A 24,783-nucleotide genomic window follows, 5' to 3' on the forward strand; every position below is an offset into this window, starting at 1 on the left:
TAAGCCGAATCCGAACGGCTTACTTCAGGAAGCACTTTCCATGACAAGAATTACTCTTGAAAAATTTGTCAATTCCTCACAAGAGGCAGTACGTGTAAAAAATAAACTTGAGAAAAATAAACTTGTCGTTCCCCTAGAATACATAGCTATTTTATAACTGTCAGCGCCTCCTTGACTTGAGGCACTATATGAGCTTAATGCAAACACAAACGATTAATAAATTACTAAACAAAGAAGTTCTAAAGGTAGAGTTCAAGGCCTTACAACCATATACGTATAAGTTTATAATTTATTTTTAAAGTCGTGTACGTTTACTTTTAAAAGTTATTTAATTAACTGTCACCAAAATATCGACTTAAATTAATTAATTAATACACATTGTGACTTCACACGCGTATTTTGGCAAAAAGTAATGCTTTATTAAATCAAAAAAATCAATATAAAATTTGCCCAATATTTTCTTGAAAACAAATTATTATTTTGTTATACCTATAACGAAAAATTTCATTTTCGAAATGTGTTTTTGTAATTAAAATTCAATCGATAGTTATTTTGTACAAAAAATAAAACCCCACACTTTAATTTATTCAACTTGTTGTTTGACTTTGATTGCATACATTTTGAAATTCCTCAGAATTAAAATTTTGTTTTTAAAAATATAGCATAATTATGTAAATATTTAATATCTATCACTATCGACCAATGTAGTATTCATCATAAATTTAGGTATGTGTCTATACTAATACATACTAATTCTTTATATGATCCTTAAATGTCAAAAAACTTACGCACATATGTACATAGTATATCAATCATTTAGCCTAATTTTTTTATTGATCTTAAAAGTGTCAATTTGTTTAAAATTTGTTTTTAAAAAATTGGACGGATGCTTTTCTTCTGCAATTGCATTGTTTTAGTAGTTAGCAGAACCTACTCAATGTAAATAATTATAAGTTCCTACCTTCCTCACATAATGAATTAATTTAGATATAACTCCTTTCTAATTTGCTACCTTCAAAAAAAAAATTGAATAATATCGACAACACTCTTTATATCAAAAGTTTCTTCTTTTCAATGCTTTTAACTTTCCAACCCTCCCCAAACCCTTTCAAATCAAACAGTTCACCATTATCAAACAACATCAATCTACAGAGATCTCTAACAAAACAGCAGCAGCAGCAGCAGAGCAAGAGCAGCAGCACTCATCTCAGCTCAAGTTCTAGGCATTAGGTAGTTTTAGTTTTGAATGCTACAAAACATTATAGGAACAGAAAACCGAAAACAAAATTCGAAAAATTACCTAACACATCTCACTACTTCTTTTGGGTTCGCATTCGCACTCAGTGTTCTTCTCATCTGTTCTCTGTTCTTCTTTCTTTTTCTTCTATGCCTCCTTTTTTTGGTTTATCGTATTTTTCTCTGGTTCTTCAAATCCACTCTCTATTCTACACACACTTCGTAAATCGCAACTCTTCCTTCTTCCCAAAAGCCAAATCCAAAGCCCAAAAACAACTCACATTCATTTCTATCGAAAATTCGCGGCAGCCTTAACAGCACAACTACAGAACACACTCAGAAGCAGAACTGAAAAGAAAAAAATGCACTCTTTCTGTGTGCGTGCGTAGAATGTACCGTGTGCTCGTGCAATTTCTCATTCATTTCTATTCATCACACATTACACACTCGTTGTTCATTCATTCTTTCGCACGCATTTCGCGCCATCGCCCCATCTTGGTCTATCGCATTTTTCGGCAATCTAAAATCTACAAAACCGAATTAGAAAAAAAAGAAGAAATCCAAAAATTGCCGGAGGCAGAGCACAGAGGGTTGATTAACGAACGAACGTAAAGGAACGTGTAGTGTAAAGAATAACGAACGACAACGAAAAAGAGCGAAGTGGCAGTAGCAGCAGTGGATGAAAATGAAAACCAGCACAACCCATACATTTGCAACATAATATTCGCTGCTGAGCGTAAAGCATAACCAAAAGCACAAAACAAAACACAACTCGCAACTCGCAATCGCACACCACCAAAAGAAAAATAAGCAGCAAGCAGCAGCAGCATTATTTTTCGTCGTTAGAAGCAAAACCAAAAGCAAAAGCAGCAGCGGCAATGGAAATAGGAATCGGAATCGGAGGAATACGAAAAGCAGAATAGCACCATAACCAAAATACCAAATACCAAACCAGCAGCAGCACCAGCACTCAAGACTCAAGAGAAGAGCATTCGTTCGACGCAGGCAAGGCAAGGCACACTCAGTGGTAACTCTGGTTAGTGGGCCCCCAAAAACGCAATTCACGGAATTCATGTTTGTCTATTCGGCCCTAGGTTTCGGAGGTGCTCGCAGCGCAGTAGTGTGCACTCGTCGTCGTCGTCAATAAAACGTTTTACTTCTTCCCAATTAAAAAATTAAATTAAAAAAAAAAAACAAAAATTGTTATATTCTAAAACACAAATAAAAAAGTTACAACAAAAAATTCACATGAATCATCGCTCGCGCAAAAATGATATCGAATAAACAAAAATTTAGTGTTTAAAAAATAAAAGATACAAATTGCATTTATTTGTTTTTTAATTCAAATTCAAAAAATAATCCTCTACCAAAAAATCCCCCAATGAATTTTATATTTTGTAATATGAGTGAAATTATATAAAAGAAAATATCAGTGGATTGTTGTTAGGTGTGGATGTGGATGCATTTTCACCCTTATTTTTATCATTATTATCAGTTCTCTTTATGGGGTACGTTTTTCGGTGGTTATTTTTTGTTGTTGTTGCTGCTGCTACCGCCGCAGTCGTGCTTACTGCAAGTGCGTGTGAATAAAATTACGCATAAAGAAAAAGAAAAAAATCGATAAATCTCGAAATAAGATATAAATTAACAACTCCTTTGCGTTTTGCACCACCACTGCATTTGCATACCTTCTATACCCAAGTGAATAACAAAAATAAAAGAAGAAAGAAAGAAACAAAAAATAAAAATAATTATGGTGAGAACGAGATTTTAATTAAAGTTTAAAAAATAATAATAATAAGAGACTGACAATATATGTAGTTGGTTTTTTTGGGACTCGGGGGAATTGTTTACCCCAAAGTGTTTGCAATTTTAACTTTTTTTTGTGTACAAAACCAGCAACAAACAAAAAACAATTTTAAAAAATATTATTAAGTGGATTTAAAGTGATTTTTGTGAAAAAAAAATAAATTAAACAAAATATTTGACAACCGACTTTGGTAGTGAATGTTTTAATTGGATTACGATTTTTGTTTGGATTACTCAATACGGTTTGTTTTAACTTAATTTTTGTTGTATGCAATCCAGGATATACCTATGATCAAAGGATAACTAGATAGAACTCAATAAAACTAGGTATAGATACATACTCCCATCGTAGTTCCATTATTTGTAGTATAGTTCATCTGCAATGAAGGTACTCTACGCTCTCTCTATTCTACTCTATTCTTTTCGTAAATTTTGCTATGTCTTTCCTATATATTCCCAAAAGAAGACCATGCCAAAGCTTAAGCACTTTTTATTCATGTACCTACCAAACTACAAATTTTCCATGACTATGATTACATAGTTGTGTAATTAAATTTGGAAGCTTTTGCCGTTTCGTTATTGTTGTTTAATTATTTATTTTTGCACATTCGTCATGTTCATGTGCAGCGCAATTAGCAGGTACATACATTTTATTGGAAGGGGGGGGGGGCGTCCTTTTTATTTTATAGTTTTTAGTTTTATAAAAAACGGAAGATAATCTATTTTCTAATACGGCAGTTAATTCTTATAAGAATCGAAAAGCTATGAATAATAATTGGCGGCATGTTGCTTAGCCTCTTAAATTTCAAATATTATTTATTTAATTATATTTAGCTATCAGAAAATTTGGTGGATTTTTTTAATTTTTAAAAATAAATTGAGGTTTTTAGTTATTTTCTAAAGATATTTAGTTTAAAATAAGAAAAATTATTATTCTACGTTGATCTATACAAATGTTTGTATACATTTGGGCAGTTATATGAATTAAGTAAAAGTTATTTATTCACTTTTATATATTTTAAGCCATTTTATAAATATTTAGATGTTATTTTTTTTAAATAATTGTTAAAAATACATTTAGAAAAAGTGTGTTTTTAATTTTTCACAGCAGCAGGTTTTCGAGCTTCTTTTACCAAGAATTTTAATAACTGCTTAAATGTTAAAGCTTTTCTAAAAAGTTAAAAAGACAAATTTTAAACGATTTTAACATGCTACTATCTTTTATCATTTTACTTAAAGGAAAATTATAAAATTTCCCAAATCCATATAAAACTTGAGTTTCTGACATTTCATATTAAAACCTACATAGATCCATTTTAAAGATTTAGGCTTGTTTGCTTTTGTTTAATTTTTTGTATGAACTGTCACTTTTTTGTCATTATTAACATTTTTGAATAGCTACAAAATTGATTAGTACCTATTAGGAAAATAATTAACCAGTAAAATGCAAAGCTTTAATAATGGATTAAAATGATGCATTATTTGTTCTAATTATTCGACGATACTAATAAAGAAATTTGACCAGTATTTCATTCCTCAATTATTTTATTCATGGAACACATTAATACTCATGAAAAGCATTGTTTTGACTTCAATCATTAGCTTATGTAGTAAGATCGAAGAAATTTAAGTGTTCTTGACAAAAAAACATATTATTACGCTGTATGCAGTTACTTCCTGATTTGGGTTTCGGATTTTAGGTCAATGCTATTTAGATCTTTTCACATTTATTTTGCACTTAAAATTGTCTGCTCGTGAATTTACAATATACTAATTTGACAACTACCTCTTGTTTTTAAATCACGGTTTAAAAAATGGATCCCTAATTATCGTTGAAATTCAAGAGCTTTTACTGATACCTTAACTGCAGAAAAGTTTTCAAATTGAAGTTTTTCGAAATATGTTCACTTCTACTGGTTTTTTGAAATATGCTTAACTCTGTATTATTTATTTTTATTTTCATAATACCGAAAAATGTTTATCAGTTTATCCTTCAGCTCTATTCCGGAAGCACAATAGATCATTTTTTTCAGCCGCACATCAAGAATTTGTTATGCTTTACTAAACTCTATTTTCCAATTTAATTCTAATATTAAAAACTTAAATCGTATCCTTTTCTTTTTAACACTTTAAACATGTTAAGGCTTTTAACTGCCTTTTGTGTTATAAACCTACAAAATTGAGAATATCTCATTTTAATAAGCTTTAATTGAATGTAGAGGATCAAACAAAAGTTAAACTCACAGTTTTTCCAAGACTTTAAAAACTAAAAAGGTTAAAACAATCACTCAAAGGTTATAAATAAAGATCAAACATTTTCACAAAAGTCACTTTAACTTCGTAAAATATGTGCTTTTAATAAAAAATATTCCTATTTCATTCTTACAGATTTCACAAAAATGATCGTATTAAAAAAAACAGAAACAAAATTTTTCGATATTGTGATGAGTTAATTTGTTTTCAAAATAAAAAAAGAAAAAGATAAATGCTCAAAAAAAGAACTCAAAATCTAACAAAAACAAAGGTTGTATAAATTTAATATTTTAACAAAAATAAATAAATTATAAACTTATTTAAATAAAAATTATGCAACAAATAAATAGTTCTACGAAACAAAGAAAATTATCTAAATATTTTATTTAACAACAAAACAAAAATTATGTAATTTAAATTAAATTAACAACAAAAATAAAAATTAAAATAATCAATTTCTTCTAGACTACTCTTATTCAAACTTAATTATATAACAAAATTTAAAACTTTGTAACTTATAAATTTAAAACTAAACAAGACAAACAAACAAACAAAAACAACAAAAAAAAAAACGAAGAAGAAAAATACAAAATAAAAATTTAATCCTTCAAAAAATAAAATTTTCAAAATTAATGGTTTGGAATCAAATATATAACACACCACACAAAAAATAAAAAATAAAATTTTTAATAAAATAAAAATAAAATTATTATAATAACTGTGTGTGGGTATATCAAAAATTACGTTTCGGTTTTATTTATTCGCAAAGTAAAGTGTATTATCGAAACCCTATAAATATAAATAAATATACATATATAATATATTTGACTAAAAAAGTGTATGTATATTCATAACAAAATTAAAAAATTAAAGTAGGCTTAGCTGAATGAATAAAAAAATTATTTAAAATAAATAAAAATTCAAATGAGTGAAAACAACATTGTAATCCTACAGAAAGTAACAAAAAAAGTTGTGACTGAGTGAAGTTTATTTAAGAAAAAATATAAACAAATAAAATTAACTAAATCGACATAAATGAATATTCAACTAAAATTTACATCAAAATTTAACTTATGGATCAAGGATTTGTCATACTTTTAAAAGTAGTAAATAAAAGGTAAGTGAACATTTCTGTTTTATTTTAAAGCTTAGCATTATTATAATTTTAACAGATTAAAATAAATATTATTTACAAATAAACTAAATTAAGTATTAAAGCCCAGTTTGTTAGTTCCACATGCAAACTCCTCTTTAAAAAATAATTCTCGTTTAACTCGCAGCTTGACTGGCTGTTTGGCGCTGATTAAATAAATTAAATACATTGTAGAATGTGGGCAAAAAACCGAGAAATTAGAATTTAATTTTGCAAGAAACTAGACCTACATATTATGTAATGGTTCTGTAACCACTGTATGACTTTTCACTTAACTTCGTAGACTTCTCCGTGAACACTTTAAATATTTTTTAAAGATACACAATACATAATAACAAGTTTTTCAGTCCTCAACTCAAAGTAAAATTAAAATTAGACTTGATTAATAGGAATCCAGAGAAAGGTAACTCAAGAAGGAGTTTTTCAGTTTCAGGATTAGCTTTATCATTATTATTAGTTTTTAAATTGGTACCACTGCAAAAAACCATCAAAATCGAAAATTATTGATAGATTGGTTATCAGTTTACTTTGATTTGTAATTTAAAACAAAAAAAAAAACTAAGAAAAAAACACGTTCCAATTTTTCTGCTCAAGGAAGTGAGCTTACTGGAACGTCAAATCATCTGAAAAAATATTAAACAATTCTTTGATACCCTTCATTTCACATTGTTTTTAAGACATTTATTCGTTCAGTCCCGAGTTAACTTACCTAACGTGAAAGGTTAGCTCCAAGACAAATTTACAAGTGAACTTCATTTAACTTACTAACGGTGATGATCTCACTCTGAAAAACTGTGCCTAAGCCTTTTAATATTTAATATTTTTAAAAAGTTTTAAAACACATTTTAAATTGTATGTCTTAAAACAACTCATAAAAGAGTTCAAACTTTTCCGATTAGCCAATGAATCTTCTTTACAAAGTTCCTAAACTTAAGATCGTATCTTACAAAATGTTGCGTATTTGTTCTCTTAAATCATTTTTTGCAACAACGTATGAACTTTTGTACAAAATTTTTAAGTTGGGAGCTTTTTTCGTTCACATCTACTTTAAGATAAAAAAAAAATCTATTTATTTTAAGATTTTTAAATGCAAACAAGTATCTTTCGATCTTAGAAAATTCTTAGTGAGAGTTCGATTCGAGATCATCTTTTTTAGTGGTCAAATCAGATTTTAAGTTTTAAGAATGGATTCAATGGTAGGTTATTTTTTTGGATTCTATGTTTTTCGAATTTTTATGTAGTTAAACAGAAATACAACTTCAAAAATGCTATGAGTTAATAATAATTCTGCTAAAAAGATTTTGTTGTGAGTTTATTAGAAAGTTCAACTTCAAAAAGTTGGATTCTTCAATATTTCCAGATTTAAGTTATTTTACAATTATTGATCGATAAATATGTACCTTCTTATTAGGTATTTGTAAACTTATACAGATATTTAGCAGGTTACCTATGTATATTATGTGCTTAAAAAGTGCTTAAATACCTTAAATATTATCTATCTAAAATAGATTAGGAATAAGTACCTATATCTTTATAAATTAATCGCAAAATTCATCCATTAAATTACATATAGGTACCTACATATTCCAAAATCAACTGCAATACAAAATAAAAAAAAACTGTTCATATTTTTGTCAATGTCTAACGCATTACATCATAGGCATATTTTTGTAGTATATATGTACCTATACCTAAAATGTACAAAAATAACTGGCACATAAAAATGATGATCAAACACATATACAATTGCATGCGGAAAAGCTTTTCATACGCACTCAGTAAACCAACCCAGCAGTCGGCACTCGGCACTGGCACTCACGCATCTATTGTGTAAAAACAAAAAATATAAAAAAAACCTTGAAACTCTTACGCACATAGCAATAGAAGCAGCATAGACGCACTATACGCACAACTCTATCAGCACTCAACCAGCCCCAACAGCAGAGCAGTGGTACAACCAAAAATTTAGAGAGACAGCCGGGCCGCATAGAGTACCGCGAGTCGCAACTATAGCTAGCAAGCTTCGCAAGTGATTGCAAAACAAGGTCTATAAAGCCATATAACAGTCTATATAGTCTATATGCTTAGACTTTACACAGATAACCAGTCTGCGTTTATGGCAGCAACAAAAAGCAGTTTACAACGCACACACCAATATAATCATAACCATAAGCATAAGCAAGTCCAAGTGCGTAAACGCACATTTCCTAATTTGTTAAACTTTTTTTTTTCATTGCTATTATGACTACCTATATCTTTTTTTTTGTTTAAACGCACATGTGTGACATGAGTGTGGACCCGCACACAAGTCATAGGAAGCTTATTTTTGAGGCCAATTTTTGACAAAACTTGGGTTATTTTAAAAATTGAATCGCTATACGCATTCGGCTGACGATTGTAGTTTGTGTGAAGTTTGCAGGCGCATAAATTGGTCCAAAGTTTTTGCTTTGTAGTTTCGATGGGTTTGGGCTTTATGTTGTGCGTTCGCGTAGGTAATATAGTGCGTGTGTGTCATTCGCATATACGCATCTACATATTTTTGTTGCTAAAGCTTTTACTTTTTTTGCGTTTCGTTAGTTTGTATGAAAATAGCTTGAGAGGCTAAGGAATTTGTGTCGATCAGACGATCGCCAAATAAACTTAATGTCAAAATGTGATTGTAAAATAAGTCTATGTGAATTTAAAAAAAAATATTTTTATTTAGTTTGGTTTTTTGAATATATAAACGACAATCAGGTTCCTTTCTTTCTAGCATAGGTATAGGTACGAGTACATAAGTATTTTATGTACTTTACTTTAGGTATAGGTACCTACCTCTTTTATTTTTTGCACGTGTTTGCACATCAGACAATCTCGCATGCGGATTCTTACATAGGCTATACACCTAACCTACATGAAATAACCAAATGCCTCTAGTGGTGCTGCTGCCAAAAAATGCGGACGTGTCTATAAATGAATCGTGCATTTTATTTTTTCTATCTATCTATCTATCTGTTGTGTATGGAAAGCATGTATAAAGATGGGTGTTCATATGTTTCATATGCCTAGATACTTTCGTCAATTCAATACCTATCTGTTGTTTTTTTTTTTTCTATTCAATTTTACACCCCATTTAGGGTTGCCGTTGAATAAGTTTAAATATGGCTTAAAATCGTATTTAAATATCCATTTAAATTTGGTTGTTTATTTCTTACTTAAAGAAAGTGTTAGTTGGATTTTTGCGAAAAATGCAAAATTAGCTGTTTTAAAATATTAAAAATAACAATCTTTCATTTAATTTTTTTTTAAAGACTTTATCTCGAAAATATTAATCAGGAAGTACATGCATAAGACATATATATATATAATTCGTACTTGTCTAGATGGTAAAAGTTAATTAAGGGCATTGATTTCTTTTAATTGTTTTTTTTTTTTTAATTCGTAAATTTCCTTTTTTAGTCTAATTTAGTAATCTTAAATAATTAACAGTGTTGAAAATTTCATCTAAACTCAATAAGTACACCAAGCTTTAAACATTTCTAGAAATAAAAGAATAGACTTATTTTCTCGCCAAAAGCAGCTGGTAATTAGTATGTTTCCGAACTATTAATTTCTTTCTTTATATTACAATACTACAACTTTTTTAAAGGTCTATATAACTGATTTTGTAAGTGTCTTTAGATATCACCTATTGACCTCGACTCTATCTTTAACTCATTTAAATAGTCCACATCACTTTGATTTATGGAATTCTAGCTTCATTAGTCCTATTTTAAACTTTTAGAAAAATAACTATTCAAAAATGTAAAAGAACTTATTTATATTGAAACATTAGTTCACTCATAAAGTAACGAACGTATATTGTGTTTAAAAATATCAATTACTGATCTCATACAACAAGTCATCCAAACTTAATTTTGAGTTAATTTAAAGATAGTAAATTTAAAATATACTTGCTTGGGTTCGATTCCATGCAAACATTTTTTTAGGGACAACTGCTACGAGTAAGTAACTAGTTTCTTGTGAAAAAAGACTTACAGCGCATGAATCCTTGAATTAAACACAGCAAATAAATCGAATGTAAATATCTCCTAACTAAGTAATCTGTCGAAATTGATATATCGGATGTTCTGAAAGGCTGTTAAAGTGTCCCCGAACTGACAACGGACCCAAAACCAAGTGCATATCAATTCACACAGATAAGCAGAATGCCGATGCCACAGAAATGTTCTTGACCACTCTGCTACGAAAAATTTCGAAGGGAAACGTTTCTTTTCATTACTTGTAATGTACATTTTTTTGGAAGAAAACAATGTTTAAGTTATTCACACCGATTACAGAATTCGATGAGTAGTTAGCGCACAATATGTCACTTTAAATATTATCTCTCCGATTACATTCCGTAACTCATTCCTCGTGGTCGGTGATCGGTGTTTTCGTTATTGGACGTTGTATGCTAAGGCATTGCTTATAAAGGGTGATTTTTCAAAAGCTATAAGAAAGTTTTTCAATAAAAGAAACACATACAATTCAGAAAATGCACGAAATCTTTATTTAACTCGATAGTATAGTCCATATAATTTAATTTTTGAAGATTATTTATTTCATGCAAATGTTGACCTTGACTGCGCCTCAAATGGTCCATCCGCTTAGTCCAATTTTGAAATACTCTTTCCAAAATTTCGGTTGGTATCTTACAATGCGTCAATTGAAGCGGGCTTGTCCGTATAGGCATGACTTTAACATAGACCCACAAAAAATAGTCTAAAGGCGTTAAATCGCACGATCTATAGGTGGCCATTCAAGCCAAGCTCTTGCATTTTGGTCAAAAAACAAAATTGAATATCATCTCACGGTAGCGCTCAACATTCACAGTTACGTTACGATTCGCATCATCTTTAAAGAAGGACGGTACAATTATGCCACCAGCCCATAAACCGCACCAAACTGTGACTTTTTCTGGATGCATTGGTAGCTCTTGCAATGCTTCTGGCTGATATTCACTCCAAAATCGACAATTCTGCTCATTTACGTAACCATTGCCAAAAATGAGCTAAAAATTCACCCTCTATTAGAAGTTAAAAAGATTTCTTGTCACATTCGGAATCTTGAAAACAACTATCAGCAGAAAAATCTTATCCAACTTTGCTTTACGAACGGTTTCAATGGTGTTTCTTGTCGTTATTCGTACAAAACTAAATATTGCCAAACATTTCGTAACAAAGGTGATTAATTATTGTTCCAAAAATTTAGGAAAATTCGACCGTTCCAGTTAAATTTATTTATAGCAAATAAAGAAGACTATTTTTTTATTTTTCGAAAAACAGCGCTTTGGCAACTTTAGATTCAGTCCTTTTATGTGCAAAGCTTGCGCTTTAACTTGCTAATATGTTGCATATACATAAAACGAAATCAGTTTCAGTCAATGTTGCCTCATAGATATACTATACATATACCGTACCGCATTTATACGGACTACGGAGGCAAGAGTAGCGTTGCTGTGCTAATGTTTTGTGCATAGGGGTCTTTTTATTTGATATTTTGTTGTTGTTTTTTGTTTGGGCAATGTTGCCGGTCCTCTCTCCAAAAAAATGAAATACTATGCGTGACATATTTTGTTGTTGTTGGTTGTTCATCCAAAGGCTTCCCCCTACCATGATGGTAATGCGTTTTAATTAATTAACGTACTCAACAGAGTAGTACAACCAACCGATGACGATGACGACGAATACGACGAGCGGAGCGGCAACGACGACGAAAATGATGATGATGGCGGCAACGAAATATTGTTAGAAAGTAGGTACGCAAATAGGTATATAGCGATATTATAAAGAGAGTATAAAAGCATAGCTTTCTGCACTGTTTGTTGGTCTTGATTTGATTCTTTTGAAGAAGAAGAAGCTTACAAAATACTTAAATTGCCTGGCAGCGGTAGGTAGGTACCTCCAAAAAAGTATACACATACGCATAGATACTTATATATATTTAGTGCAAGCATGCGTGTATGTTTTTGATGCATTAAAATGCGCTTAGGTTTTTAGGTTTGGAGTTTTCCGGGCAAAAAGAAAAATAAACACGCAGTGGTTTCGTATTACTTTTGTTGTATTAAATTTTGGGCAGGCAAAGTTATAGGCTTGCTGCGTAGTATACGATAGATACTGTACGTAAGTCGCAAATGTTTGTACAACCTACAAGCACTAAATTATGCGTTGCTTCAAAAAATCAAAAAAAAAAAAAACAAAATCTAGGTCACTAGATGTAATTGTTATTCATGCCGATGTGACCAGTCTTTGGAAAGAGTGTTTTTTCTAGTTTTTGATGCATGCGTGCAACATGTCGTTTGGTGGTGTGGTTAAATGAAAATACCAACATAATTGCATTAGATTGGACATGATGAGAGGAAGTTAGGTAGGTATGAAATTTTGGAGGTTTTTTTAATGATAGGAAATAATATCACGTTTTAAAAATAAACATAGCCACAAAGTTAGATATCTCATAGAAGAAAATAATAACTAAGTATCGGTGATATTTAGGGAAGCCCAACTTTAATGCCTATCAAAAAAAAACTAGTAACCAAAATTCGAAATTAGAATTAAGTACATGAAATTTATTTTATGCTTAGTTTTTGATCTACATACCTATATAATATTTTCAATCAATTATCAAATGAAAGCTCGATGTATGTTTTTTTATGTTTTACAAATCTACATAGGTAGATGTATTTTTAAAGAACAATAAAGTAAATTCAAATAAGAACTGATAATTTAGAAAACATTTCAATTTTCTTTAAATAATATCTTGTTGAATTGCATTGATAAGAGGTTGAAACCACCACTAGAAAAATTGAAAAATAGTAAGAAGTACCGTTATTTGAATGACATAACGATGGTAGAAAAGTAAAAAAAGAAGGTCCCGCAATTCCTTCTTGTCGGTAATCACTTCTACAACCTAAACTATTGGATCTCTTGATTGCAACCTTGATAATTTAAATATTTTTTTCTAGAACAACTTTTATATTGTATTAATAAAATTTAATGATTATTATTTTTTATATATTTTTATATACTTCAAAGAGTAACCTCTTTTAGACCTTCAGTGCTTTCGAAACAGAGTTTCATATTCTTTTCAAATTCCACCGATCACATCACTTTTACGTGAATTCTAATATTTAGCTCAATTGCTGACTTGCAGAGCTCAATATTTAGCAATTCGGCCACTGAATCTTAAGTGAAAGCCTTGACTTAACAATTCTCAGATTCAATCATTGATTTTGATGTACTTACATTTTGATTTGTCTTTGAGAAAAGAAAAAATGCGAATTAATAAAAGTGACCCACAAAGATCATAAGTAACAAATTTAGTCCGGACTTACATTTTTAGGAGAAGAAGGGGAGTAAATATAAAGCAAAAAAAAAGGAGAAAGCCTTGTTTGGATTTTATAATTCGAACATAAAAGTGATAAATGTTATTTAAAGGTATTAAATTCAACTTCGCCAAAAAATCCGTAAACAATCTACTGCAGGTTCACAATGACATTTCTGTTTTTAGAGATTAAACAATTCAAAACGGCAACTTATTGGTTTCATTAACCAATTTAGTTCAAAATTTTAAAAATGTTGCTATACTCAAAATTTCAAAGTTGGCCAAGTGGTGTGGTTTTCTGCCCTTGAATGTACACGGTGTGAGTAGAAAAACTAGGTTCTAGTAGTACTGTAATATAATAAAATAAAACATATTTTTGATGAAGGTATCTACTTTCGGACTTGCACTTATATTAGCGTGTACTTCTAAAAAATGTTTTAGAACTTACTCAGAACAAAAACTCGTTTTCCATCATAATTTCCCCAGAATTTCCAAGACTTTTCCTTCCAAAGTTATATAAACATACACATTTACATAGGTCATAATTAAACTTTTTAATTTGATCGCTTAAAGTCCATTGAAATGTATCAACATGACATTAATAGCGTTGTAAGTATCGTTCCAACCACCAAATAGAATCACTTTATTTCCTGTGATGTGTCTATTACCTTTTTCACCTCTTATACAATAATTACATTTCAGTACAAAAAGAAATATCTTCTTCTTTGCTAAACTGTTGTTTGTCTTTAGAATAAAATTCAAATTCAATTCGATGCTCTTTACTTAGACGTACATATGCAAGTAAGGTAAACAAATATCTTCAGCATTTTTAAGAGAATAAAAGAAAGGGTTTACTGTTCAAACAATATTGCAACTTTTGCTGTGTACCTAAACAGGTACGAGCAAAGTAATAATAGAGGCAACGCACAATCAGCACAAACAAAGCGCAGTTTTCCGGTGATACTACAAAGTATTTGTTTATATTTTTGTTTGCATGATGGGAAAGTTTTCGAAAGTTTTTGTTTTTTTTTTGTTTCATGATGATGATGATTGCAATGGGAAATAAACATAACCTTCTGACAACACGACGATTTTTGTCTATGAACACAAAAGATTGAATGTAACATATCTATCTTGTAGGTTTAGGTAGAGGTCTATTAAAAGGGACTGCCTTGTGTTAGCCCCCAAGGCAGCTAATGAGTTTGTATTTTTAAATCAATTTCTTAAAATCACAATGCAATTCTTCATTTGCCTTAAGGTCAGAAAAACTTATAATTGAAGACATCTTCCGCTTGGATGTTTATTTTATTATAACTTTTGGGATTTTTAAGAAGATAAATGTAAACATGCAAACACATATTGTGTAGTCATAATTAGTTCCTTATTTGAGAAAGGGAAAATTCAGGCTCAATAATGAAAAATTGAGTGTTTGTTTTTTTTTCACTATGGGAACGGGTGCAATTTTTCTGTAAGAACCTAAACATTGTCCCTTCTTCCGTAGGATGGTTTTAAACTTCAAAACATGTTTTTGAAGAGTATTTGTTCTGTCTCTATGTCTATGCAAAAACCATCTATCAGGAAAATGAGATTTAAAACAGGTACTATGGGAAATTGTAAGTGTTTTTTTTAAATGTTACTGCAAGATTTTTAAATTCTAGAATTTATCGAAATGTTGTAATTTTGAGTACAAAAAAAACAAGTTCGAAAATTGTTCAAGAATTTTAGAAAAAAATGTGTATCTTAATATACCAAATGCTTGGTGACTTAATAAGCCATTAATAGCTGTTATTGTTTTGCATCATTAAAATATCTTTTTCAGATTGTTTATAGATATCATTGAAAATTTCTGGTACTAAAAAATGTCCTGATTAAAAAATAAATCGGATATTTTCTTGTTAGAGAAATTTGTCTTTGGAATTGTATAAAATTTAAACACAAATCAGTAAAACGATTCGATTAATTTTTGTCAGGAATATAAAAATAAATAAATAAAAAAAAATATTCTTTGAATGATTTCCTATTGATTAGTATAAAATTTTTAATTTGTAATCATGATAAAATATCGAATCAAACAATATATAACTGACCCCTTAGAGCCTCAAAGTTGAAAACCGACATTCGGCATGTCAACGTTCGTTGGTGAAAAGCAATATTTATACATTTCTGGGTGTAAATAGACTATAAAATAGGCCGGATTTAGTTTTTCCGAAATTATTCCATTTCAGTTTGTTTTTAAATACGTGAGTAAACAAATTTTAAAATGTTCCCAATAAAGAAAATGCAGTAATATTATGAAATAATCACAAAAATCTTGACATAAAATATATATTCATCTGTTCTTTCCCAAAGCTTTCAAAGAATAAAAAATGCTAGATTTTCCGTTACGGATATTTTTGACTCAAAACTGCGCTAAGACATAATACGCCTGATATTTTTTTTTAGAGAAATAGAAATAGTTTGTGAATTTTTCATCTATCCCACAAAGTTTTCGGTTTTCTGACATTTTCTTCTCCAGATTCCAGAAATTGGGAAAAGTCATCCAATGTATTTGAACAATAGAAATCTTTCAAGAAAGTGCTCTCAAAAAAATTTGCGTGGGTGGTTTTTTTTACCATAGCATTTAAAAAAAAGGTGAATATTTTAGTTAACCCTTAAAATCTCACGAACCGATAACGCTAGAGATTTGGATTAAATTTAATATTATATATTGTAACGTGATACCAAACAAGTATATTTTTTGAAAAAAATCCAATAAACGGTTTTTATTTTAATAAATAAAAAAAAGAAACTGAAAGGACATTACTTGCCACCTCGAAAATTTTACGAATAAAAAATGTTTTTATTTCCAAAACAATTTTGTGCAACGAAAACTAATAACGTTTTTGATATCAGGTAAAATTTTGAGAACAATTGAGTTGAAAGTTTTTTTTATAAAAAAGTACGAACCTAAAAAAAACATCACTCAAAGCTGGTAAAAATTGAATTTCGACTCAAATATCTTTTCAAACATTTAAGATTATGTCTTCCAGCTTATTTTATCTTATAAGAAATATTTTCTTTGTTAAAATTTTGATAAAAATTGAATTGTCAATTTTTTAACAAAAAAATTAAAACGTAAAATTAAATTAATAAAAGTTAGTAAAAATTGATTTTGGACTCAAATAACTTTTCAAAAATTTAAGATATATACTTCAAATTAATTAAATTTTATAAAAAATACTGTTTTCAACATTCAGTAATTTTTTTTATAAAAATCTAACAGTCAGTCAAAAATTCAAAAGCAACATTCCATACATTTTTCATATCCTGGTATATAAATTGCAAGGCATAATACAAAATTACATTTTTTCTAAACTGCCTACAATTGTTGGACCTCTCTTAATGAACTTATTTCATTAAATTCAGCAAACATTTTCTAGATTAATGAAAAATGTTCTTAATCTACTTCTTCTTTATCAAAAAATGCAGTGTGGACTTGATAACTAAAAAATCTCTTAAACAAATTTCATAGATTCACAAAACTGTAAACTACAAAGCTTAAAATAAGTTTATTTTATGAAGGTTTATACTTTTTTTTGTCAAGCACATCTAACTAAAAAAAAGTATAGAATCAACCGACGTATACTTTTCCATTACGAAACCCCCAGAGTCACCATCATTATACCATCAGCTCCAACTCTAATGTTACTGATATATGCCGCCATATACTCTGCTATTCATCTGTGCAACGAAATTGAAGTGCACTTCAAAGTAAATTATAACAAAGCAAAAGTAAAAAAGAACCTTTATTACTCCTAATTAAAGCGCAGTACGTTTCTACTTCAAACAAAATACACTGCATATAATATATATTCTCGTAGGTATGTATATATACTTACTTTTTTCAGAGAGTGTATAAAATAAAAAATAATAAAATAAAATAAAATTCGTGGGGACATCACGTAGCAGCAGCAGCAGTACCTCCATATCTATATAGCTATTGCCTATACTATACACTTTCGCCACAATTTCATTTTAAACACGAAGACGACGAAAAAAAGGTTCTATTTTTTGTAATTCTAAAAAATGAGTTCAAAGTAACTTTCTGACAACAAAACGAAAAAAACAACAACAACAAAAAAGGCCCAAACCACAAAAATATATCTCACAAAAGTAAATTGCATCGCATATAATTTCATGCAACAGCGACTACAATGCTAATTCGTTAGATAGAAGAATAAACAAACAACTCCCTGAGAGTTAGAGACTGATGCGAGTTTGGGGAAAAGGAACATCAAGCCCTGGGTTAGAAACAAAACAAAAAAAATGTCGAGTGTATATTATACGCCGCCGAACGAAACGCACCTTACGTGTTTTTTTTTTAAATTTATATTATACTTCCCCCAAACCACCCACTCAATTTTTTTAACGTCGTATACTTCAATTAAAGCTGCCTTTTTGTTTGCACGAAAACAACAACAAAAATAAAACTCACACAAAATAAAAGAGCTTAAAGTACCTATACTCTCTTATTCTAGCGAAAAATGTTAATTAGCGGTGTGCTGCACTTTTTCGGCTGACGATGACGCTGAAAAGGGAGGCTTATAAAAATCTGCACTTACATTCTATTTTATATGCATGATGCATCAAAGGGGACCGAGAATTCGCATAAGCTCGGAGCTCGTACCTAACCTTAGAAAACCCAAAGACTCCCGCATCTTATGTGAAGAGGACTCTTTCAAAACCTAGTCGATTGTAACAAAATTTCAAGAGCAATTCCCTGGTAATTTTTGTTTTTCGCTGAGGCAGCCAAAAAATATTTCTTCCCTTCTTCGATTCGGCGAAAAAAACAACAACAAAAATGTACTGCAAAATGAAGGGTCGACCTTCGTGAATGCTGAATGCGCTCATTGTGCTGCAGCGCTCTCATAATTCAGGAAGGTATCCTGCAGTAGCATCCTTTTTGTTTTATATTGTTTTCCTTTCGCCATCGCAGTTCACCTGTGTGAATTTAATTAGCGTAAACTAGGATATGGTATGCATGCATATCATATGGAAGGATTATAGGGGCACACTTCTTTGGTGATTATGCGAAAAAAAACAAAACAAAAAAGAATATGAATGAAACAAAAACAACACTGATGCAGAACGAAGTAAAATAAAAGAAGAAAAGTAAATTGAAGATGATATATAAAATATTGTATACTCTATAATGGGGTGATATATATGTATTGTGAATATATCCTTCTGATGAGATGATGATTGAAGTTGCCTGAAATAATCTACGTTTTTATTTTCAAGGATAATTCAATGTGAAAAAAGCGAATGAATTATGTTTGGTAGGTAAAGTACAAGTATACAAAAATAAAAAGGCTAATCCTGGCTTAAGAGGCAGTTATTTTACACGAGTGAATTATTTGTATAAGAACATAAAAATGCGGACTTAAATGGGTATGAATTTTAAGAGCTTAATGTAATATTTTGGAATTAAACATTTTGGTAAAAAGGATTGAACTTGAAAACAAAAATTAATGAAGAGCCTTCCTACTGGACAGTGCAAGCTATTCTTAGTTAAGTTATATTTAGATACTTATCTTGTAATTGCATCTGGTCAAATCAAAAGATATGTAATCAATTCACAAACAAATGATGAGAAACACTGACGAATCGCGGTATGCCAAACATGAAACGAATGCAATCATTGAAAGAAGCATTTAATTTTCGCCACATTCTGAATCTAAATCGGTATAAGCAGACGATCTATAAGTAAAGAATGAAAGTATTAAACTCTTAATAAGATGTTTTTTTTATATCTGAATTAAGGAAGTGAGATAATGGCAACCCAAGTTGCTCTGTTCACAAAAGTTGTAGATAATAATATCATCATATGTACAAAAGAATGTTGAACAACATCTGGTAAGTCATTGATGAACATTGAGAACAACAGAGGTCCATGAACTGAACCCTGAGGAACTCCGCTGTACATATTATAGGGATTGGATGTTCCGATGTCAGTTTTTATTGATTGACTTCTAGTTGTAGTTAACGGACTAACTTTTCCTTATTAATAAGAAAAAGAGAGATAGCAACACAAAGTTGCTTCCTTTTTGACTAACAAAAAATTGTATTAACTGTCCTACTTATGTCATGTATTTAAATGGACCGTTATGAAAACTATATTCTCTTGTGGTCTATGTAGAAGTACATACATAATGTATTAAATTTTGACGAAAAATTAACATGATTTGTTTCAGTTATTAATTTTTAAATGAAATAAAAATGGAGGTAGTTTTAGTTGCTATAATGTTTTGGCCAACACTGTATGTTTTGCGATGTCTACGATGCTTGAATACTGTCGATTAAAAAGTTTAGTGAAAAAAGTACGGTATCAAAATATACTGTACACATTTTATTATCACCGCAAAATAATTCCATTTTTATTTGATAAAACAATAAATACAAATATACATATATTATTCGATTTGTGTATGACCTTCATAATTGTTATGCTAAAATTTTATCTCATTCTGTCTATGCAAACAAAAAATCAAAACATTTTTTTTTCCTTTTTTGTTGCAAAATTTATTTACCCATATGGCACGATGCAGAAAAGTGTCCTAAATAAAACATTGGTGAATAAAAAGAATGACTAAACGTCTAAAGAACAATAACACACAAAAATATTATTAATAATGATAACGATATAATATTATACGATTGCTGTGCAAATAAAAAAATTAGCTTCCGACAACGCGTATGTTTTTTTTTTGCAATATTCGTTTTATTTCAGTTTATTTTTATTTTTTGGATAATTTTAGTATTTTTTTTTTTGGGTAGAATATTGAATAGTTCTAATGAATGTTAAGGTTGTATTTTTCGCTGTTGTTCGTGTTTTGTTATGCATCATACATATTATTATGATTCTTAAATTTATAACATTAAGTAAATAAAGAAAATTTGTTAAATTGCTTACTTGTAAAATACATCTTTAAATATAAATAAACGTTGTTTAACACTTTCAAAAAAAAAAAAAAAATTAGAAGAGACTTGCACGTTGTATTTTCTTTGCTAACTTAATTTCAATTCCAAAAACAACGAAAATTTTTTTGAAAATGGAATAAAGTTAAAAAGAATTTTGGTTTTAAGAAAAAGTTTAGAAATTAGAAAACATGTTTTATCATTTTAACTTTATAATACAACTTCACGCAGAGTATGCCGCATGGCGCAAAGCCTCCAGACAGGTTTCTATAAATACTTTCTTGTACAAAAATACCTTTGCCTGTCCCACTATGCAGGGTCTTAGGCCTAAAAACTTTTTCGCTCAGGTTTTTGACGCATTTTGATGTTTTGTTTTGCCATCTTTAAAAAAAAAATAATTGTCACCTCGAATATTTTACGAACAAAAAATGATTTTATCTCCAAAAAAATTTTATGCAACGGAAAATAACGTTTTGTCACACTTGGTCAAGTTTTGAGAAAATCGAATTGACAGTTTTTTACATACAAGTAAAAACCTAAAACTAGTTGGTAAAAATTGGTTTTTGACTTAAGTATCTTTTTATAAATTAAAGTTTTTTTCATAAAAATTACGATCTACAAAAAAAGAACGCAGAATTGGTAAAAAATTGATGTTTGATTCTCGACATGTTGTGAATTACTGAAGGTATTGACCTCAATAAGATTCCATTCTGTGCTAAATTTGCTTAGAAATTCAATCTTCATTTGTTTACATAAGAAATTAAAATTTTCAAAAAATGCTACTAAAATTGGTAAAAATAGATATTGAAATAACTTTTCATCATATGCAAATATTGTTGATAATTTTTAGTTAATTTAAAAAAAAAAATAACTGACAACTTTCTTAACAATTGTGTCTTGTTTAAAATGTTGTTAAAAAGGTTGCCAAAAAGAAAAAAACGATAAGATATGGTTTTTGAGAGAACTAATACAAAATATTGTTAACGTTTTAAGCACGATAAATCGATAGAGGGTATGTTATTAGTGTGGGTCGCATTGCAGCCTCTTTTTATTCGTAGTTTAAAATCATTTTGAAGTCCCATAAAAAAAGAAGTCATACACAAATTGATGACAATATTTTTAAATACAAAAAATTATCTGCTGTTTTTTTTCAATTCATACTAATTTTGTCAGGGATGGAGGGCTCCTACAATTTTAAGCCGTATCCTAACGGTTAATTGGAGAAAGTACTTTTTCTGACAAGAGTTACTCTTGGAGTATTTTTCAATTCCTCGCAAGAGGCAGTACCCGTGAAAAGAAAAACTTAAGATGGCACAGGCAGGGATTGAACTCAAGACCTCTAGCATAACAGTCCAACGCACAACTCATCATGCCAGGGGTATTTAATATTTTCAATTCGAGAAATTGTACCGACTTCAATAGTTTCCGTAATAAGAACTACAAATTGTACGTACACGCCTAGGTGTGTCATTTTGCTCTTTTATGATGGAAAAAGTTACTCTTTTACAAACAAAATTTCAATAGCTGACAGGTATTTACAAAAATTATGCTAAGAGGTAGATAATACATAAGATTTTAAACAGACAATAGAATATAAATGCAGTCAAAATTGGGTATCGGTATTGGCCATCATTGTTTTAGTTTTTAAAAAACAAAAACAAAGCATTTTTCAACTAACTATTGCCTCTGTAAATTTCATAAAAATGTATTATCTGTCAAATATGCACCGATTTTGATCGATAGTTCAAAAACGGTTAAGCTTAATTTTTAATGACATTTTGACGGGAAATAATCCTTCATTCAGTATTTGATTTCTGAGTGATTGGTGTTGGTTTGCAAACCACTTGTCAGTTGTCAAATTCTAAAAAGACCAAAAGAACCCCATTTATTATCTTGACACACCACATAATTTGTATTACTTTTAATTTTTATAACTTCCTTGAATGCATAAATGCATCAATTCTTTTAACGTACTATTGATATATTTCTTGTTCCTCACTAATTGTTAATATATTTTTTATATTTCAGGTAAGCCTCAACAATACTCTCAACTCTCTATATCAATAAGGTATTTTTTAATTTCTATTTAACTTATTTTTACTCACTTATGCTTTTATTTTCAATATTTAAAATTTAGTCACATCATCGCCGTTTTGAAATATTTGCTATCGGAACTGTTTTCAATTTGACAATGTTGTGACCAACCATTTCTTTAATGTTTCCGTAAGCAAGTATGTTGTAAAACTCAAGTTTTTGGACAGAAATGGCTTTTTTCTTTCTTTGATGACGAAGCTTTTCTAAACTGACGTTCAAAACACTTTTTTTGCAGGGTATAAATACATAAGTGTAGATACGTTTAGAATTGCTAAAGTCAATTTGGTAGACACCAATAAGTTGATATAAAACGCATTATTAAAAGTATCTGCTACATATAGGCATATTATCCTCGGATATAAGAACTTACAAAACATATCTTCAATAAAATTCTTTAACCATGTTGTTAGCAGACCTAGACTATTGAAGAAAAAAAAAAAACAGAACCGGAAGACGACTTTTAGCAGGAAATAAAAATAACGAGGTATCTCGAGAAATAAGACTCTAAACCAGTTTTAAAAGTATGAATAACTAGGTATACCCAAACGTTTGAACAAACAACCCGCGCAATGACAGTACCTGGATAGATAGGTATATCCAACGATTAATATAGTATTATAGGGTGGATCCAAAAAGCAATAAATGACGCTAAAAGTCATCATCAGCAACACATAGTACACCAAAGAACATCACAGCACATTCAAAGTCTATATCTGCAATACAACTTCCTATATAGAACTAAACCTACCTGCTATAGTATATATAGTGCCAGACTTTAAGGAGGCAAATGCAAACCCCTACATCCTAATAACACAACTCTAGGTCTAGATGATGGTAGACAGTTTTCAAAACGACAACAACGACGACGAAGACTACGAGGACGAGTGTCTATAGTATTCTATCCTATAGTAGGTATAGTGCTGCAGCTGGATTTCCGAGTAAAAGACTCCCGCCAATATTGCCACCCTATAAAACATTACTCTTTTCTTTTTTTAGTTCATGTGAAAAGCTTCTGCATTGGCTCCCTCTTTTGCTGCTGCTGCTGCACATCTACCTACAACAGCCCCATCGCATCATCATCATACTCGTAGAGCTGGGGTTGTAAAGTTTTGCCTGCAAGCTACAACTAAAGCATTTTTGCGATAGGGATGGTGATAAGCAAAAATGGTGAGCAATACGTTCTATGTGCTTCCTTTGGGTATCACCCAGACCCAAAACCAACGACTCGACTCGACGACTGAAGTAGAGTAGTATCGTATAGTCATCACTGCAGCAGATTTTCCATTCCAACCCTTAGAAGATTCAAGCGGCAGCAGTGGTGGCGATGGCGAGTAAAGTTTTGCTTTCTCTTTCTCTTCGTCTACTATGTGCAATTTCAAAAAGATGACGAGGACAACGAAGAGCATAGAAAAGCAGCAAAGCAACGTCAACAACGGGCGACGGACGAGGACTATGGAGAGGACGAAAGACGACGACGATGCCGATGACGCGACGTAGAAAAAGCATACTAACAGGGTACGGACGGGGGACTAGGCGGGGCGGCGCCGCGCAGAGCGGCCGTAAGCATTGAAGAGGGCTAAAATAGCATTGGAAGTTTTTCAGCGTGCCAACTTGGTAGAAGGGTGGGGGTTGAGCAGCGTTTGGTTGGGGTGAAGAATGACTCTGTGGCGCATGTAGACACGATGACGTTACCTTCTTTTTTTTGTGTTGCTCTTGTGTATTTTCTAAATTTAGCTTGCAACAAACGACAAACGACGACGACGGCGCGGGGTCCGTCGAGAAAACGATGAAAAGTGAAAGTTTTTCCTCTCTCTACCCTATATATGTACATATATATATAATCTAGCATTAGATAGGTAGGTATACATTTATTTATATTTGCGTGATTGTATATATCTAGTTGCTGCATAAGAGGCGCCGCCTGGCAAACATTGATTTTT

At 30.4% G+C, this 24,783-nt stretch overlaps 1 protein-coding gene across 4 annotated transcripts in view; it reads left to right on the plus strand.

Moving 5' to 3' along the window:
• Positions 1-4,198: 4,198 nt before the first annotated feature.
• LOC129949073 (zinc finger protein chinmo) overlaps positions 4,199-24,783 on the plus strand; it is a 93,413-nt gene continuing 72,828 nt past the window's right edge. The window contains exon 1 of one of the 4 annotated variants that reach the window (XM_056060299.1): positions 4,199-6,415. The gene's annotated coding sequence lies outside the window, so the exon portion shown is untranslated. The remainder of the gene's footprint in view (positions 6,416-24,783) is intronic. The other 3 variants (XM_056060301.1, XM_056060300.1, XM_056060302.1) reach the window with 3 other exon arrangements.

This window comes from Eupeodes corollae, chromosome 3 (assembly GCF_945859685.1).
Source record: "Eupeodes corollae chromosome 3, idEupCoro1.1, whole genome shotgun sequence".
Classification (NCBI taxonomy): Eukaryota; Metazoa; Arthropoda; class Insecta; order Diptera; family Syrphidae; genus Eupeodes; species Eupeodes corollae.